Consider the following 19,818-nt stretch of genomic DNA (forward strand, 5'->3'; position numbering starts at 1 on the left):
TTCCATTTAGGGATGGTACCGAGGAAAGCTCTGCCTGTATGGATTACTGGTCTCCCTTAGTTCTTTTGAGGGACAATATGGAGGTAAGCTTGGCTGTAGTAAAGGGGAGACTGGGATGCCAAAATTATGCTGGTAAGGTAGTGACGTGAACATGTGAGAAGATGACTCTGATTGCATACAAAATGCAAGCTGAAAGCTACTGCAGTTGTTCAGGAGGAGGATTTGAAACGGCCTAGTGGAATCAGGGAGCATGTATGGGAGTGAGAGGCCCTGCAAGGAAAGAATCAACATGCCATTGTGACTGCGTTTGGAGGAAGGCCTGGAAAAGAAAGGAAGTTTTGGGGTTTGGCTGACTCTGCAAAGAAGAGAAGAGAGAAGAAGCTGGTACAGGGGTCAGATGACTTGCTTAGTTTAGAGGATGGTTGGGATAGAAGAAACTGCAAGTGGAATTGGTCATCAAGCAGTTGTAAATGAGGACCATGGGCTCTGGAGAGAAGTTGGGTTACATGAATAAGCTTCAGAGTTAAGAGTGCAGGGCTTATACTTGAAATTATGAAAATGAATATGAACACTGAGAAGAACACATGAAGAGAGAAAAGAAGGAGAAGGACCGACCAAGCCTGTCAAAAGTTAAAATGTGTATGGTAGGAAGAGCAGCAGTCTGAGGAAGAAAGGAACTAGAGGAAGGAGAGGAGGAGGAGGGAAGTGAAAGGTCTCCTCAGAAGCAGTAAGGCCTCAGTAGAATAGAAAGTGCAGGAGGAAGGAACGGTGGGGCTTGAGGCAGTGAAAGAATTGGGGAAAACAATCCAGGGGATTAAGATAGAGAGTTAAAAAGAGATGAAATGAAGACTCACTGATCCATGGTAAGGGCCTAACCAGGCTAGTTGCTTATGGTTGGTGTTTGCTAGGGCTGCCATAACAAAGTACCACAAACTGCGTGGCCGAAACAATGGAAATGTATTGTCTTACAGTTCTGGAGGCTTGAAGTCTGAGATCAAGGTGTCGGCAGAACCTTGCTACCGCTGGACACACTAGAGGATAGTTCCCAGCCTCTCTTATAGCTTCTGGTACCTACTTGGCTTGTGGTAGCACAGTTTTTAATCTTCACACGGCAGTCTCCCTGTAAGCTTGTCTGTGCCCAAATGTCCCCATTTTAAGGGCACCAGTCATATTGGAACAGGTGCTCATGCAACTCCATTATAATTTCATCTTAAATAATTATATCTGCAATGACCCTATTTCCAAATAAGATCACATTCTGAGGTGTTGAGTTAGAACTTCAATATACAAACCTGGGGGGCATATAATTCAACTCATAACAGTGGATGAAGGGTTTTCTGAGGCACTAGGAAGCTGGAGACAGAGGTGCTCTTCAAAGACACCTGGGCACTGACTGAATTCTTCTTACCTCCACCTGCAACAGGCCATGAGGATGTGCCCTTAAAGGGATACACCTTGAAGCAACAACTTAGTAGTTGAGAATGTAGACTCTGGAGTTGGAATGCCTGGGTTCTAAGCTCACCTCTAGCACGTATTTATCATGTGACCAGAGGCAGGCAAGTTACTAATACTGACTTTTCCTCAATATCCTATCTATAAAATGGGAATAACAGTAATATCTATTCCATTGGGTTATAAGAACTAAACACATTAATAAATAGCATACCTAACAAGGTTGGTACTATTAGTAGTCTCATTTTATAAATGAAGTAACTGAGACTCATATAGGTTAACTAACTTACCCAAGATCATGTGTCTAGTAACAGAGTAAAAACCAGTCTGTAGAAATCAAAAGTTAATGCTTAATAATTATTTTTTATTGCTTCCAGTATTAACTGATGAATTTGATATTAGCCTTTAAGTAAAAAGTATACAAATAGAAAAGAAAAATAAAATCTTTTCTTTACCAAGTTTTATTCTGGGGAGGGTGATAGAGAGTAATGAGCTGCAATATCAATTACAAGGAGAAGGATCAAGAATACAGAAGAGTAAGAACTGGAAATAAAATTTCCAAGTACAGTATTCCCTCACTTATTGCGGGTATTATGTTCTAGACCCTCCTGCGATAGGTGAAAATTCACAAAGTAGGAACCTCACATTTATTTTAGTATTTATATATATTTTAAGGCTTTATAAACCCTTCCCACACACTTATAAACCATTCCCAGTCCCTTATTAACCTTTCCCGCTCCCTTATTAAACTTTTCCACACTTTTATAAACACCACTTATGTTCTTAAACATATTCTACACTCTTAAACCTATGTAACTTTAACAACATATGTATACAGTACCGCAAAATCCTGCAATATAGTGAATAATCTGTGATAAATAATTAAATATAATATTTTTAAAAATCCCGCGATACAGTGAGGCTGTGATAAGTGAACCGTGATGTAGAAAGGGACTACTGTACTCACTTTCAAATGTTACCAATACAAAATTTGAACGAGAGGGAGAGATGAGAAAATCAAAATCAAATAAACTGGAGACTAAGTCAGCTTTAATTGCTTCTTTTCTTTCCTTCTATTTTCTCCAGTCTCTATGCTATTCCTGAGGATCTAAGATAATACTAAAAGAAGCACATATGGGGTAAAAGATTTCCAGCATTTCTGTCAGCTTAATGATTTAAAAATATTTTTCAAATCTTCTTTAAAAGTTTATCTTTATTGCTGTCTACAATGACAAACATCTAGTGTTATGTTTACCCTTGGGAATAAAATAGCTACAACACTTTTATTTTGGTCCCAATGTTGTTATCTTACAGAGGAAACAGGGAAAGACAAGCAGAAGCAAACACAAGAGAGAGTCAAGGAAGACAGCTTCTTGCAAACTGGGCTTTCTCATCTGTGTGTCCTCTGGCTGCCCTTGGTGCGGAGCCCCACACACAGCCGCGTGCTAAATAAACACTGACTGAATTGACTGGCTGTGGCACAGAAAGGGAGAAGGGGAGAAAAAACATTTTCCTTTATTACTCCCGTATGCTTTCCGTGTTCTGTGTAGTCGAAGGATAAAGACAGTGAGGTATGAGGGATTCACTCAGAAAGACAAATAATTACTGGGGATTATGTAGGAACATCACAACTAAAATCCTAAACTGATGCGGTGATTAAATACTTGCACTTCACAAAAATCTGGGCAATAGATGAGACACACACACTCACACATAGGCATTTACATACTAAACAGTAGTGGATAAAGCAAAATAGTGCAGCACTCAGATGATAATTGTTTTTGTGCTAAATTCCTTGAGCCATACTTCTAAAATTAACTCTTTTTATTTTTCATTATTGTGTGGTTGCCTCTCACTTGCGCCCCCAACCTAGTAATGTGCCTTGACTAGGAATTGAACCAGAGACACTTGGCTCACAGGCCGACGCTCAATCCACTGAGCCACAGCAGCCAGGGCTAAAATCAACTCTTCATCACCCCACTTCCCCACCTTTTGTCCTCCTTTGATTCTTCAGATGCTTTCAGTGCAAAGAGCTCCTTATCTACTTTCCAGGTAATGGAGCTCTTCTAGAGTCCTAAGGCATTTTATTATTGATTAGGTTGTTCTTGGGTATAGAGTAAGTAAGTATATTCTGTGAATTTTGGTGGGGGTGAGGGTCAGGAAGCTCTCAACTTTTGCTTCTTCACCACACATGTCTGCTCCTTCAGTGACTCATGGGATTCTCCTTGGAAACCATCCCATCCTAAAAGCCATGATGAAGCTATCAGCATCCAGTCTCCAAGATCTAGTGGCAGAGCAAGCAGAACTCTGAGGATTTGGGAAGGAAAATAGTTTTCTTATGTGGAATGTATAAAAGGAGACCTGACTCCTGGTGGCAGGGCTCTGACAGCTTATTTTGTGAAATCAAGCAAGTGACCATACCTCTCCTCCCTCCACAAAATAAGTTTCCTGATTTGTAGGGGAAAAAGCATGTTTTCACTACAAATTCTGAAGATCCTTTCCACATCTAAAACTTTGTGATTCTATATCTGTGTTCTCAAGAGCTCCATCTGCCATATGGTGAGGCACAGGGCTGAGACAGGTTAGGAACACCAGAAATGGAGTTCCAAAATGGCTTTTAGAAAGTAACTTACTTTCTTTCCTGAATATCATCTGTGAAGTAGGGATGTATATCACCTCTTATTATCCTGGGATTGCAATATGTCATAATGCATAAAGCAGAGACATTCTACAATATTGAGCCCAAGTTATGTACAAAATGACATTCAGTATAATACAGATCTACCTTAGAACATTCTACAAGGGGCCCTATAAACAAATCAGTTTCAAATATCTATGGAACACTTTTCTCAACACTGTGGAGAAGCTAAAAAATTATATGGTCCCACCTTTCAAGAAATTTTTATATTTAGTTGGAGGAAATCACTAGAATATACACAGATGTTATAATATTAAAATATTAAATAGGTGCAGTAGTGTTAATTTTGTGTTAAATTTCCTACATCTTATAGGATAGAAGAAAGAAAAATCAGAGACTGGGGTTGCCCAGGAAGGTGTAAGAGCTTCTGGTTAGGAGGTCACCATGGCAGGGTATGGGGGCAGTGTCTTCTAAGACCACAGTTCCTGAAACCAAAGAACAGGTACCAGGAACATAATCTTTAGAGGCTCAGGATCACTCAAGGTAGACATTCTACAATGTAGGGCCAAGATCTGAGCTAAGAAAACAAGTAAAAACCAGGATTAAGATAAAACAAAACAAGGAATCAGATGGAAAAGTGGAAACCAAGGTTCAATCTGGAAAAGTCATACAGAGCCTGGGTTACTGATCAGTTAGGCAGGCCAAAGTGGGAGGGGGAGCAAGACTGGTGGTCAATAGCAGGCTCGGAGTAAAGTTTCAATCAAGTCCTAGACCTGATCGCAAAGGCATGTTGAGTGCATTTATGGTGGCTAACCAGAGGTAGACAGAGGGTTTCAAGGAGGTTATCAGACACACGGGGCCTTGAAATAAGGGTAGAAGTAGATGTAGACAGGTACATGTAGACAGAAAAAAAGCATCTGAATAAAACATGCAGAGATGGATAGCAAAGAACAAACCTTTATAGTATGAAAAATGCTGCAGGTGGTATAGAGATGAACACAACAGGGCAGGTGCCCTCAGAAGGTGGTTCAGTGCCCTGGACTACCACACAACTGATGGAACTGGGAAACAAAATCCAATGGTTGGTCATAAATTTCCTGCTAGAGACCCATGCCACTGATGATAGCTAGGGAAGCAAAATCCTAGGCTGGGGCCACAGTTAATCAACTGATTCAATCTCACGCTTTTTTTGTACACTTAAAAATAGAAAAACCATTCTTTTCTTGAAAATTATAGGTTATAGGCCACAACTGCCTGGCAGGGCATAGTCTACCCATCCCTGGAAAGGGGTTGAGGGGAAAAAAAGAACAAAAGACCCTAAAGGCCTAAAAAGGGTTTTAGTAGAGAGTTGAAAGTGAGGGATAGGAAGGGAGATATTGGGTAGGTACAAGGTAAAAGATATAGAGACATTGGGATTATTAAACCTATATTTGTAGGTTACTAATTGAATCTCTTGTGATGTCCTTCAAGATTTACTGGATTGAGTTTCCTTGAAGGAATGAAAAAGGGAAACAAGACCAGGTTCTATGGACCCTGGGTTTATTTAGGTTACAATTGTACAGTCCACAGCTAGACCATAAAAGGTTGAGGACAACCAAGGGAAGGGTGGTGTTTGGAACTTCCAAACTAGGCCAGGTCTCATTACTGGGACTCAAAAGCCATCTTTTTCTTTTCTTATTGTTACTACTGATTCCTGGCTCTTTTAGTTACGCTAATAACAAGACTTCTCTTGCTCATCAATCATTATAGCTCTTTGAGGTTAATGGCACACTTAGTTATTATAATTCTCTAGGTTGAAGGCCTTAAATCAGTTGACAATAATAACAAAAATAATGTAAAATGGGATTTATACTGTTTTATATCATTTATCCCCACAATAGTCCTATAAAGGAAGTGCTGTTGTAGATGAAGAAACTGATTTTCAAAGTAACTTATTCAAGGTCAGAGCCACTAAAAGGCAGAGCTGTGTGCTTACCTTGATATGGTGCAGTCACTTAATCTTAAATCATTCAGTCTCTGGATGATAACACATCAGTATCTCAGGTACAGCCCAGGTGCTTTAACTCTCTTCACTTTGGAGTATGGTCCCTAGTCTCACTTTCCAGCTCCAATTTTCCAGGAAGGCTGGGGCAGCCTTCTTTGTCGGAGTCCTGAATTGAGTTCTAGGCACCAGGTCTACAGAATCATGCGAATATGATATACTTACAATTTGTAGTAACTGGTCTGGTCCTCTCCTCACCCTCCTCTCCTCAACTCTGAATAAATCTCTCTCCCCAGGAGTGTGTAGGTATCTGTGTACACTATGATACCACTTTGATTTTTTTCTACAGCTGAATTTACAGCTGGAAGAGGTCTTAGAAATATCTAGCCCAACCACCTCCTTTGACATATGAGGAAGCCCACATGTTCATTATGAATATATTTTGATGTTCTTTTACAGTTGGCTCATTGCCCCAAATTTTTTTTAAAAAGATACGTCTTTTTTTAAAAAAAAACTTGAGATACTATTATTAAATTGGCTAGAATTCAAATAAACACATCCTCCCCACATTCTCCCTCTCCAGATCTGTTCTCTCAGAGATGGAAGACGTTACTACCTCTGAAACTGTTCAACACATGGGGCCTCTGTGCTTGTGCCAGAGTCCAGCAGTGTCTGGAAATGCCACGGGGTGGCCCACTGAGGGAGAGCATTTTGAGACAGAGGGCCAGCTGCCTCATTCAGGGGCAATCGCTGGAAGAGAGCCAGCAAATAGTTATGGCTTTGTTGACCTTCTTCAGGAGTCCTGTGGGGCTGGAATCTGGCCATTATTTGGGGGAGAATGGAAAGGAGCTGGAAAAGGGAATAGGAAGAATAAAAAGGGAAATGAAGACTACCTTAAAAACAATAGAACTGAAATGTGAATTTTTACCACCACTGTAAAAAGAATAAGGAACCCATATTACAACTTACGATAAGCGGTTTCTGTCATTTGCCTACTCACAGCTTCCAAAAGTTTTAAATTATGCTGAAGTTTAGAGCCCTCTCTTTGAGAGATGGAGCACTCCTAGGGTGGGCGGGTGTTGCACTATTATTGGAGTCAGTCAGTCTTGACTCTCCTTTCTTCTCCTTTTTGGTTTATAACCTTTGAAAGAAGAACATATGTGGAAGAGCTATGAGTCTTATAAGGACACATAACTCGTGAAAATACCATGATTGCAGACACAATTGGCTTCACATCAGAAAAATCTTTCCAGGATAAACATTTTGTTTAAATATTAAACTTAAGTGAAGCCAGATACAAGAACACAGCCTAAATAGCAAAGAAAGGCAGCAATGACCTCAAGTGAAAGGGAATTAATAAATACTTCCCCAGACAGATAGGCCCTACCGACACAGAATGACAGCTGTAGGTCCAAGGACTCCTGAAGCTTTTTATTTTTCAGATTTGATGCACTGTCCTCAGCTGTGATGCATACAAACTCAGCCTTTCTAAAAATTTAGTCTTTGCACTGATAGGAATAAGTATGCTGTTTTTCCATATTAAGAATTTCTTCTTTAATATTTTTTGCTCTGGAATTACAAAATTGTCACCTTAAAGAAGGGTACTGTAAAGTCCTTAGATTTCAATGCTAACAGTGAAGGAAAGCTGTCTAAAAACAAAGGGGTGTGGGGGGCTGTGGTGGTATTTAAAGAAGTCTCCAAAGCAAGTATACAGATGAAGGCATAACATTGTGTACTTGTTAATTTTATATTTGACTTATTCCTAAATAAATTTATTCCTAATGAAGAAGTCTTGCAACATAGATTCATTTTTTAATTAATCCATTTTGTGACACATATATTACATGTAACCAGTAATATTAACATTTTTGTCTGCTGCTCTGATTTACTATTAACATTCAACCACTCATTAGTGCCGGCCCAATTTCTAATGGTCACCAGGAAAATCCTACAGAGGGCCAGCTTGTCTGTTTACTGAGAATAAGATAGCACAAATGGCTCATGAACTAATCAACTGTGTAATTACTCTCAGGTCAGGGCAGATCCTTACTGGAAGATAATTTGATATTCCTCAGCACCAGGAATTTAAGTGAGAAGAAGTCAGCTAATTGTACAAGCTAGAAAATAGGGCTTATGAGAGAAACTAAAAGAAACAAATTACTTGCCCTGAAAAAGACAAGGCTAAAGAATATTCTAATAAAGGCCCTCCTGTATACATCAAAAGCAGAAAAGATGATTGGGGCAAGGAAGAAAGAACAAGAATGAGGCCAATATAGTGAGGTCAGGATTCAACATTATAACTGAGAGCTGAGAGAAGGTTCATTCATCCATTCGCTCATTCAACAGTGTGCCCTAGGTATGTACTCTGAGCTGGCTGGGTGCTGCTTCAGCAGAGGCCAGTCCCCCGCTTTCTTGTGATGATTTCTGTGGGGTCTCATCTAAAGACACAGGGGTAAATGGGGAGTCAGCTTAGTCGAGATTCTTCTTCTTTGAAGAAAGCAAGCAGGGTGCAGTGAAGTAAGAGAAGAGCAGTGCTCAGATCTGGAACTGAGGTGAGACTCCCATGAGTGCTCAGCCTCAGGACAATCTACATGTGGGTTATGAAGTGGAGGAAGACAAAAATTAGGCATGAATTTACCTTTTTAGTAACATTTGTCTAAACTGATCCTAGCAGAATCTTCAAATCATGGCAAATAAATAATGACTTAAAAATATATGTATCACCAGATTAGAAACTTTGAAAAATTTAGCCCTCATGGCATGAAGAAAAGACCACCCTTGTTTGGAGAGGCAGTCCTGTGTGATCTCATGTGTAGGTGGAATATATGGCTGCATTTGGAACATGATGTTTTCTATTTTAAAAAGCTTACTTTATCCTTTATAAAAGGAATACAAGTTCATTGTGTACAATCTGAAGAATATATTGCCAATATTTTAGTGAATTTTTAAAGATATGACTTTATGGACCTTGGTAGGGTCTTTTCCTATTTACATCCTTCCCCAAGTCCCTAAGAATGAAATTCCTTCACTAGACTCCTTCCTTGGGTTATAGTAGAAGTTCATAGTTAAAATCAAATATTGGGTGGGAAGAAATAATATTAAATGTTACCTTGTTAGTGAGAGGCTACCTTGAATTTGTTTATTAATTTAAGCCTAGAGAATGACCCCTAGGATCCTCAGAGGCCACTTAGGGGCTCAGGCTGCTGAAGGGTCTCTGACAGGAGGTGAAGGTGTACTCCAGGGCTGTTGTGGAGTGACCTGTGGGCCTGGCCCTGCTGGGGACCCGGAAGCTTGAGACAGTTCTTTTGGCAAATACCACTGTCTATGGCTGATACGGTGCCCCATCCTAGCCGAATCATGAACATAAATGTGTGTGAACCCCAGGAGATAAAGCATGTGGGCTAGGACCATTTGCTTATCCTAATCTTTATGGGACCCAGCATGCTTTGGGGGCCATTTAACAGATGTTCTCACAGCATATGCTACATTAAGAAATGCTTGTAAGGTAGTTCAGTTTCCACTACTCTCTCTAAAGCTTATTTTAAATTTCTTTTCATAAGCATTTAAAAATATATTCCCCTTAAACTGTCTCCTCCCTCTTCCCCAGTACACATGTACATACATGCCCAAGAAATTGTCACTGTTGAGAGTGAATGCTTCTCCAGTGCACCATCAGTATCTTTGAGAACATCTGCAGAACGCACATTACTGAAATACTTTTACAAAGACTTACCTTTCTATTCTGAAAGAGGGTGATAGTCTTCATTCTTACCATTAAAATGTATTAACAGAAGGGTCTTATAGGTGGTAATTCACCCTTCCTGAGGACAGCATCTATCCCCCTTTTATTGCCCCCCCATTTGCTCTCTGACCCACACCATTTGCCTTTTATATTCTCATGCATCTTTCATTTTCCACAACTGTATATTTTTATTTCCTTCCTATGATGTAGGCCAGCACACACCACTACACATTTTGCCCTCCTCAAGTGGAATTGAAGAGATAAAATAAGAATTTCTGCCTGGGGGCATACTCCTGACCATACCTGATGAGATACTTTACCCCAAGACCCTTCGTCTCTTTTTCAGACCCCTGAGATGAAGACAAACTGTTTATGAAAAGCTTCAAGAAAGTGATGGTGGTGAGTGGAGAGATTATAGAATGGGAATATACCTTTATTATAATACCAATAGCTAATAGTAAGTACTTACTATGTTCCAAACACTGTTTTACATGCTTTATAGGGATGTAAAACTCCATACTGAGATAACAATTTTCAGTGCCATATTTAAAAGCAGAAAAGAGAATATGCTCCATGTCCACACCCTTTCATTTATATGATCTACATGAAATAATTTAGAGAACTTCTCAACCGAACATTGAAATGTTTCTATATTTTCAAATAAACACATATATACATGTATACAGATCAAATGTCAAAAAAAAAAAAAGGGCTAAATGCAGAGAAAAATAACACCAAGAAAAATGTTTTAAATACCCTGACTGAAGTGGTATTTCTTTGCATGTATACCTCCTACAGCAGCCTTCCTTTCCTCTGCACTATAACAAAAGTCCCTAAGGTAAAACAAGTGATTCTTTGAGAGGATATAAAGAAAGAATAACAAATCATCAACTAGAATTTTAAATTCAATTTACAGTGTATACAGTACATTTACTTATATTACCTTACTGGTCACCATGACAAACTGTGAGGCAGTTTGTATAATTCCCATTTTGCAGATTAAGAAAACTGAGGTTGGGAATAGTGAAATCGTCTGGCTAAGCCACACGCCAAGTGTTTCAGTTATATATTGCTGTGTAACAAAGTGCCCCAAAATTTAGTGGCTTAAAACTCAATTTATAACTGCTCATGGTTCTGTGGATTGGCTGGGCAGTTCATCTGTTCCACGAAGCCAGCTGGCATCTTGACTGGGGGTAAGGTAGCCAAGATGGCCTAACCCTCATGTTTGGCTGTAATTGTTGGTCATTGGCAGAGTACCTTGGTTCCCCTACATGGCCTCTCATCCTCCAAGACCACTCTTCTCATGGTCCCTCTAGCAGGATAGCCTAGACTTCTCTACATGGCAAGATTTCCATGAGGGCAAACATGGAAACTGCCAGGTCACTTCCATTGAATTCAAAGCAAGCCATGACAACTAGATTCAAGGAGGAAAAATAGATTCAACATGTTGACGGAGAAGTCATATGCATGTACAGGAATGGAAAGAATAGTAGGCAGCTACATTTGGAGACAATCTATTACACCAAGAAGGGTATAGTTGGAACTCAGAAAGATCAATGAGAATGCTACTATTCTACTCATTCTTTAATGTTCAAGTCTAGGGTTACAGTTTCAGTACAGACACACACATAGTACAGGAAAATAATTCCCCACTTGCCCTCAGGTGACTACAACTTTGTCTTTATGTGTCATTTACTTGGAAGGCAGAGATTAATCTAGGCCCATATATAAATGGTTGTAATGTGACTTAATACTCTGTCCAATGTTAATGTTCTCAATGTAAACTTTAAGAACAAGAAAGGTGACAAATAATTGGCTGAATAATGGGCATTTGCTGATGAATGTTAATGGCAAAGAGCCACTGTGGTAGCAGAAACCATGGGTAGAAAGTTGTGTGATTGACAGCCTTGTTCAATTTTCCAAATTGAAGGCACATTTAGCCAATTAAACCCTCTGCTTAGACAGAGATATTGTTACAGCTGAGATTGTTTAAGGCATGAATCTCCTACCAGGCCTAAGCCACCTAACACATCTACTTCTCCTGGTCCCTAGAATGCATGTGCACGCGCGCACACACACAGTCCCACCACTAAAATATACTATAGAACAACTATTCTAAAGAAGTGAAAATTAAAGTTGACACTTTTTTCTCAGATGTTCACAAATCTTTTGAAGTAACTAGAGCCCCCCATGGAGTGTCACAGTCTAAGCTGTTGTCGCTGGTGCTTCCCAAGCAGTCACCGACTGCGGTGGCTGTGACGCTTTCATATTGCTCCCCCAAGGGCAGGTAAGAGGATTCCCTTCCTGGTTTTGAACTATTACGATTGGTATTTCTCCCCTCTGTGAAAGCAGGCCTGGTTTATAAGGGACTTTATAGCTGCCTTTCCATTGTTTTCTGTGTCCCCACAGGTAGATCTGGCAGGATAACAAGAAAAAGGTCACAGAAAAGAAGATCCCTGGGACAAGGAAGCAGGGATTTAAAAATTATTAAAGTAATAAATATATAATATATATAATAAGATTATTTTAAAAAAGAACCCCCTAGTGGAGAACATACAATATAATATACAGATGGTGCATTATATAATTGTTTACCTAAAACCTATACAATTTTATTAACTAGTGTCATCCCAGTAAATTCAACAACAACAACAACAAAAAAAAAAACCCAAAATCATTCCTATTCCTCCCTATTAAAATGGATTATTTTGTTTGTTTTTGTTTTCATATAGTTCAGTAAATTTTGTAGCAGGATCAAGGGACTGAAGCAGATGGGTTATTTCCTTAATCAGGTGTCACTCTTCTAGTTAAATATCAGTCATGATAAAACCTTGAGTAAGTGATGGGCTAAAAAATTTTAATGTTTTAACCTGGCCGAATGACTTCAAAGATAGAATCATCAACAAAAATGATTAGAGCTTGTAAATTCAAGAGATGTTCCTACATCATCAGCATTGCTAGAAGTGCTTTGTATTTTCTCTAAAAGGACAGATTTAAAGAACTCTATTACCTATAAAATTTATCGGTTGAAAAATCAAGTGTAAATAGTGGGGAGAATTAATTAACATATACATTTTGGTAGTTATTTAAATATTTTTTTCAATTGTGTTACTCAGAATATATTAGAAAATATTAATCTGGGAGAGGAAATAATGTGTCATGCACACAGAGTCATAGACTGAAAAATATTAAACAAACAGTAACCGATATAAACAATTACACCTCGAGAATGTACACACACATATACTCAAAGATTTCATTATGTGTTCGTGACCTCCAAAGTAAAACTCAAACTCTTCCATTAGACACACTGAGCATTTCAGGTTACGCTCCCTTCCCACCTGTTTGCCTTCTCTGCTGGCTCCGCCATGGATCCAGTCCTACATGACTTCATGCAGTCCCCTAAAGCATGGCAATCGCACCCTTTTGTATACTTGTTCCTATACTTGGAAAACTTGTCTGCATGCCTATCACTTGGCTCAGCTGATGCCACATGCCAGAGGTCCGGATCTCTTTAGCAAGTCATGCCCACAAGGCCACCTGCCCCTTTACTCAGCTTGTCTCACCCTGTATGCCTGTTGTTCACTAGACCAAGTCTCCTTGAAGGCAGAGGTGACATCTTTTATCCTGTCTTCCCACCACCATCACCCTCCACTCAGTTTGGCACATGGTAGGAATTCAATAAATACTATTTAATGAATAAGGTTGTATTTCAGGGGTCCATAACAGCTATTTATAATCATCCCTCCATATCTGAGGGTTCTGTATCTATGCTTTCAACCAACAGAGGATTGAAAATATTTGAAGAAAAAAATGTTATGCTGTTGCTGACATGTACTATTAGGTCTAAGACTGGTTGTGTCTGTACTGAACATATACAGACTTTTCTTGTCATTTTTCCCTAAACAATACAGTATAAAAACTATTTACATAACATTCACACTGTATTAGGTATTATAAATAATCTAGAGATGATTTAAAGTATATGGGAGGATCTGCATAGTTATACATGAATATTATGTCATATTGTATATTAGGGACTTGAGAATCCTCAGGTTTTGGTATCCTCAGGGGTCCTGGATGCCTAGGGATGATTGTACATGATAGGCAATTGCAATAGATTACCACATTCAATCCTACAGCAGCGCTCTGAGGTGGAAAGCACAGGTTTGAAGGCCCTTTTCCAAATCTCCTGGGGTTAGATGTGATTTGAATTTCAGAAGATTTTACAGTTTAGAAAGGTGGTATGCTGTATTACAGAATATATGTAACATCCCCAAAGGAACTTGGGGCAGCACTGATAATCATGCACATATAATCACCAATAATTACATATAATCAGCCATACATATGAATAATCACACTAAGTGGAATAAAGACTATAAATAGACTCTGGTCTGTTCAGGTCATGTTTTGCTTCCAGCAACCTTATGAAAAAGCTGTGAGTTTTAGAGCTTTCTGGATTTTAGAAATGCAAATAAAGGAGTATGGACTTGCCCAATTATCCTTATATACTTTAGAAATGAAGAAAAGGGGCAAAGAAAGGTTAAGTAACTTGCTCCAAAATCATACAGCTAATAAATTAGAATTCAATGTCAGATTCCAGAACTCTACTCTTAAAATGAAAAAGGTTAAATGATGTTGTATTTGATACACACAACATAATATATTTGACATATATAAATTAATGAATAAGTAAGATGATAAATTAAAAATTAACCTGCCACCCAACTTACAGAAATGAATCCCAATCTTAACGCCTGGGCACTGTACCCAGGGCTGACTAAGGCTAAGTTATTTGTGGGTGTGTTGCACAGACTGGGTTGTAATGGCTTTGAGGTTCAACTTCATGGCTGGGTCCCAGGAGATCACAACAGGGGAAATGAAGTCCTTTTATAACATCAAGGGACCTATGAATTGTGGAGGGGACTGTCATATTGCTTCCAAGATGTAAAAATGATGCAATTTGAGGTATACATGAATAAGGGTTCTTTCATAGCACCATGGCTAAAAATGCAATGGTGTGTGAGACCAGAATATATGTTGCTTGCGTAGGTCAGCATAACAAGACCTCGGACCTAAGCTGCTGACCCAATTAGAAGGAGTTAGAAAAGAAGTCTTGAGGAGTTGTATGAAGAAGCGAGCCCCACTCCCTGACCAGCAAGTGTCTGGTGTGCTTACCCACAGATAATGGCAAAACCCAAAGTGGCCCGACTTGTTTAATAAGATCTCACTCTCAGATGCTTACAGCACATGAATTGACTGGAGGGATCTTTACTCACCTAGATCAAATGCTTAGAAGGATGATAAGGTTTCCACATCAGCTAAGTGGAACTGACTTTGTGAGAGAGTTATCGATTAATGGGCCCTCCCTCATCCTGAGAACAAACATCCCAATACCAGCCTCTCCCAAAGAACTTGCTTAAGAAGATTTGGGCAAGCTCAGAGGTCCAACCAACACCAAGGCTGAGAGCTCAGTGTGTGTGCGTGTGCATGTATGTGTACAAGAGAAAGTTCCAGAAAAATAAAAATGTTGAATTAGAAAAAAATCAGAATTCTGTGCTCAAAAAATCTTAACTGAGCTATAAACATTTTGTTATTCTCTGACAGGTTGAGGTGGAGGAGCAGTCCTGCTACCTCAGACACCTGTGTTGTTGCTGAACCTTTCAACTTTAGCTAGCCCAAGGTGATCAATAATTTGAAACTTGGAGGGCAGAAAAATGTTCCAAATAGAACTAGATGACCCAGACATATTCATTAAAAAAAAAAATTCCTCAGAATCACTATGGAAAACACGCATGCACATACTTAGTTGTAGTCTCTGGGTACAGAGAAAGAGGAACTATAGATCCTAGGGTGGGGAACTGATTTATAAACATTTGCTCCATTCACATGATATTCAGAAAAGCTGAGAAGAAATGCAAAGCAACTGAAGCAGTAAAGTAAGTTGCCTAAGAGTCCCTTGCATGAAAACAGATAGTTTTATATCTAAACCATAAAAAATGTTAAATGAAAAAATAACAACCTCCCAAGTGTTTGTAGATAGTTATTTCTAGCTTCTCATTATTGCTACAGGTGGACTTTGGGAATATCTTTTATGAAGGGAACCTTCTTTTAATGAGAAATCCTCACAATCTGTGGAGGCAGGAAAGAGTTAAGCCTGAGGCATTTGACACATCCTCTGAGGCCTTTGTCAATACTGATAACTTCAGTGGAAGAGGCATAGGGAGTCTCTATTTGGGTGTGACTATTTGTTTTTTTATTCAACTAATATTTGAATTAATATCTCTTTTCCTGTTAATTTTCCCATTACCATTTCCTCCTCTTTCTCCTAAAACACACAACACCCATGCAGTGTAAGTAGCTTTCCCTGAGCTGATCAGAGAACTAATTTCCAATGATAAGGATAATGGCTTCTCCCCATTAAAAGCTGTGGGAAAGGATACAAAATCAATACACAGAAATTTGTTGCATTTCTGTACACTGATAAGAAATAATCAGAAAGAGAAACCAAGAAAATAATCCCATTTACAACTGAATGAAAAAGAATAAAATACCTATGAATAAATTCAACAAAAGAGCTGAAAGACCTGTACACTGAAAATTATAAGACAATGATGAAAAAATTGAATAAGATGCAAATAAATAGAATGATATTCCATGGTTATGAATCGGAAGAATTAATATTGTTAAAATGTCCATACTACCCAAACCAATCTATAGATTCAATGCGATCCTCATCAAAATTCCAATGGCATTTTTCATAAAAAATACAATAATTTAAAATTTTTTATGGAACCACAAAAGACCTTGAGTAGCCAAAGCAATCTTGAAGAAAAAGAATAAAGCTGGAGGCATTATGCTCCCTGATTTAAAACTATATTACAAAATCCTAGTAATCAAAATATCATGGCATTGTCATAAAAACAGACACATAAATAAATGGAAGAGAATAGAGAGCCCAGAAATAAACCCATACATATATGGTCAATTTATTTATGAAAAAGGAACCAAAAGTATACAATGCGGAAAGGACAGTCTCTTTAATAAATGGTATTGGGAAAACTGGACAGCCACATGCAAAAGAATGAAACTGGACCACTATCTTACACTATGCACAAAAATTAATTCAAAATGAATTTAAAACTTAAATGTAAGAGCTGAAACCACAAAACTCCTAGAAAAAAAACATAAGCAATAAGCTCTTTGGCATTGGTCTTAGCAAAGATTTTTTTGGATTTGACACAAAAGCAAAAATAAACAACTGGGACTACATAAAATTGAAAAGCTTCTGTAGAGCAAAGGAAAAGGTCACTTGCTGAGTGGGAGAAAATTTGCAAATCATATATCTGATAAGAGGTTAATATCAAAAATATATAAACAACTCATACAAGTTAATAGTAAAAAATTACCCCAAACAATCCTTTTAAAAAAGGGCAGAGGATCTGAATAGACATTTTTCTAAAGAAGACGTACAAACAGCCAATAAATATATGAAAATATGCTCAACATCACTAATCAAATGCAAATTAAAACTGCAATGAGATATCATCTCACACCTGTCAGAATGACCATTATCAAAAAGACAAGAAACAACAAGTGTTGGCGAGAAAAGGGAAGACTGTGCACTATTGATGGGAATGTAAGTTGTTGGAGTCAAGATGGAAAACAGTATGATGGTTCCTCAAAAAATTATAAATAGAACTACCATATGATCTATAATTCCTCTTTTTGGATTTATTCACAGAAAACCAAAACACTACCACAAAAAGACATCCGTACCCCCATGTTCATTGCAGCATTATTTACAATAGCCAAGAAACAACCTAAGCATGCATCAACAGATAAATGGATGAAGAAAATATGATATCTATATAATATATACACTATATCATATATGTGTGTATATATATTATATTCAGGCATTTAAAAAGAATGACATTTTGCCATTGTAACAACATAGATGTACCTTGAGGGCATTATGCTAAATGAAATAAATCAGATAAAGAAAGACAAATACCGTATGAGCTCACCAGTATGGGGAATCTGAAAAAAACCTAAGAAACAAAAAACACCAAGCTCACAGACACAGAGAAGAGACTGGTGGTTGCCAAAGGTGTGGTTTGGTGGGGGGGGGGGGGGCAAAATGAGTGAAGGGAGTCAAAGGTGTAAAATAAATAAATCATGGGGATTTAATGTACAGCATGAAGACTATAGTTAATAATACTATATTGCATATTTAAAATTTGCTAAGAGACTAACTCTTTAAAGTTCTCATCACAAGAAAAAAAACATCTGTAACTGTGTGGTGACAGATGAACTAGACATTGTTCTGATCTAACAGCCCCACACTGTATATTGTGCACACTGTGCCCACAGAGCTGCAAAAGAGCCAATCATTTTAAAGCCCTGGTTTCTTCTAAATGCAACCTGTCATGCCTGTGCAGAATTTTGGAGATAGATGTAGTTTACTGCCTTATATTTGGCAGCTGCTACTCAAAGTGTGGTCTGTGGACTTGCAGTTTCTGAAACCCTTGGGAGCTTATTAGAAATGCAGATTATCTGGTCTGATAGTCTGAACTGCAGAGTTGAATCTGCAATTGAAGAATATCTCTAAATTATTTCAATGCATATTAAAATTTGAGAAGTTTATAAAACTTTATCATATTTATTCTATTTAAGAAACACTCATAGTAATTACTATAAACCAAGCACTCTTAAAAAACTTTTAAAATAGTAACTCATTTTCTCCTTAGAACAACCCCATTTATACCACTGTGGTAGACAGATATTACTGTACTGCCATGTTACAGATGAGGAAACCAAGATATTAAAGTATTAAATACTGGCCTAAGGTCACACAGTGAGTATGAATGGAGTAGGGATTAGAACTCCAGAATCCATTCTGTAAGTCACAACTCCATATTGCCTGTCTTTTGGAGACATACAATAAATAATTAGAATAGATTTTAAAGGATGGGTGCTTTTCACAATTAAAAAATGCCCACAGGTTTTGAAAACAGTAACTACTCTGGCAGCTATAGATTATAATAGAATGTCCAGAGGGATCATCTACTGTAAAAGGAGTGTAAACTTGGGAAGGGCTACAAGAAGCCAAAGCTTCTTCCCATGAGATATCAGGTATCAAAGATAAGCAAGAGTGACAGCTTACTAAATAGAGAGTATACTACTAAATAAACTTAAGCAATACACTTAAAAATAAACACTGTTAGGGGACTTCCGGCCAAGATGGAGGCAAAGACAGACACTCTGCGTCTCTCTCCACAACTAAGAAGGAATACAACTACCTCAAAAATAGAAACAACCAGAAGTTCCAGAAAAACAAACTGCATGGAAGTCCAGCAAAGAAAGATATAAAGTAGAAATACTCATCCACACAGGTAGGAGGGGCAGAGCCCCAGTGGAGAGGACACGGTGTGGTGGCAGCAGCAGAAGCGGCGACAGTGGCAGGTCGGCAGAAAGCACAGTCACGTTTTAAAGTCAGGAGGGACACCTGGGGAGCGTTACCAGCTCCTCACCAGACTGCGCAGCTCACAGTCACAGCACCAGGGAAAATCAAGCCTCATTGCTTCTGACTGTGCAGACCAGTGGGGGTTGGGGTGGAGGCAGAAACTGCCCGTCTCAGCAGAGTCTGCTTGTTTAAAGAGCCCCCATGGTCCTAGAATCTCTGCAGACCCACCCACTCTGGGAACAACGGCCAGGGCAGCAACTAGAGGGGTGCCAGTCCAGTGCGGAAGTGGGAGAGGTGCCTGGAAAGGGGCGAGTGCTGGGAAGGTGGCATTGTTCCTTCTCAGACCCCTTCCCCACATACAGTGCCAACACGTGGTGAAACAGGTTGCCCTGTACTGACAAATCCCTAAGACCCCACCCCTTACAACATAACAGGAGTGACAGCTCTACCTGGCATGTGGAAGCAAACAAACACAGGAGCCTGTCAGAATGAGGAGACAGAGAAATATGGCCCAAAAGGGGGAATGGATCAAG

General features: G+C 38.8%; 1 protein-coding gene across 2 annotated transcripts in view; it reads right to left on the minus strand.

Annotated features, from left to right (window-relative positions):
• Positions 1–19,818, minus strand: part of MCC (MCC regulator of Wnt signaling pathway) — a 393,601-nt gene that overhangs the window by 352,209 nt on the left and 21,574 nt on the right. The window lies entirely within an intron of this gene.

This window comes from Furipterus horrens, unplaced genomic scaffold (assembly GCF_987537825.1).
Source record: "Furipterus horrens unplaced genomic scaffold, mFurHor1.1.pri manual_scaffold_5, whole genome shotgun sequence".
NCBI classification, from domain to species: domain Eukaryota; kingdom Metazoa; phylum Chordata; class Mammalia; order Chiroptera; family Furipteridae; genus Furipterus; species Furipterus horrens.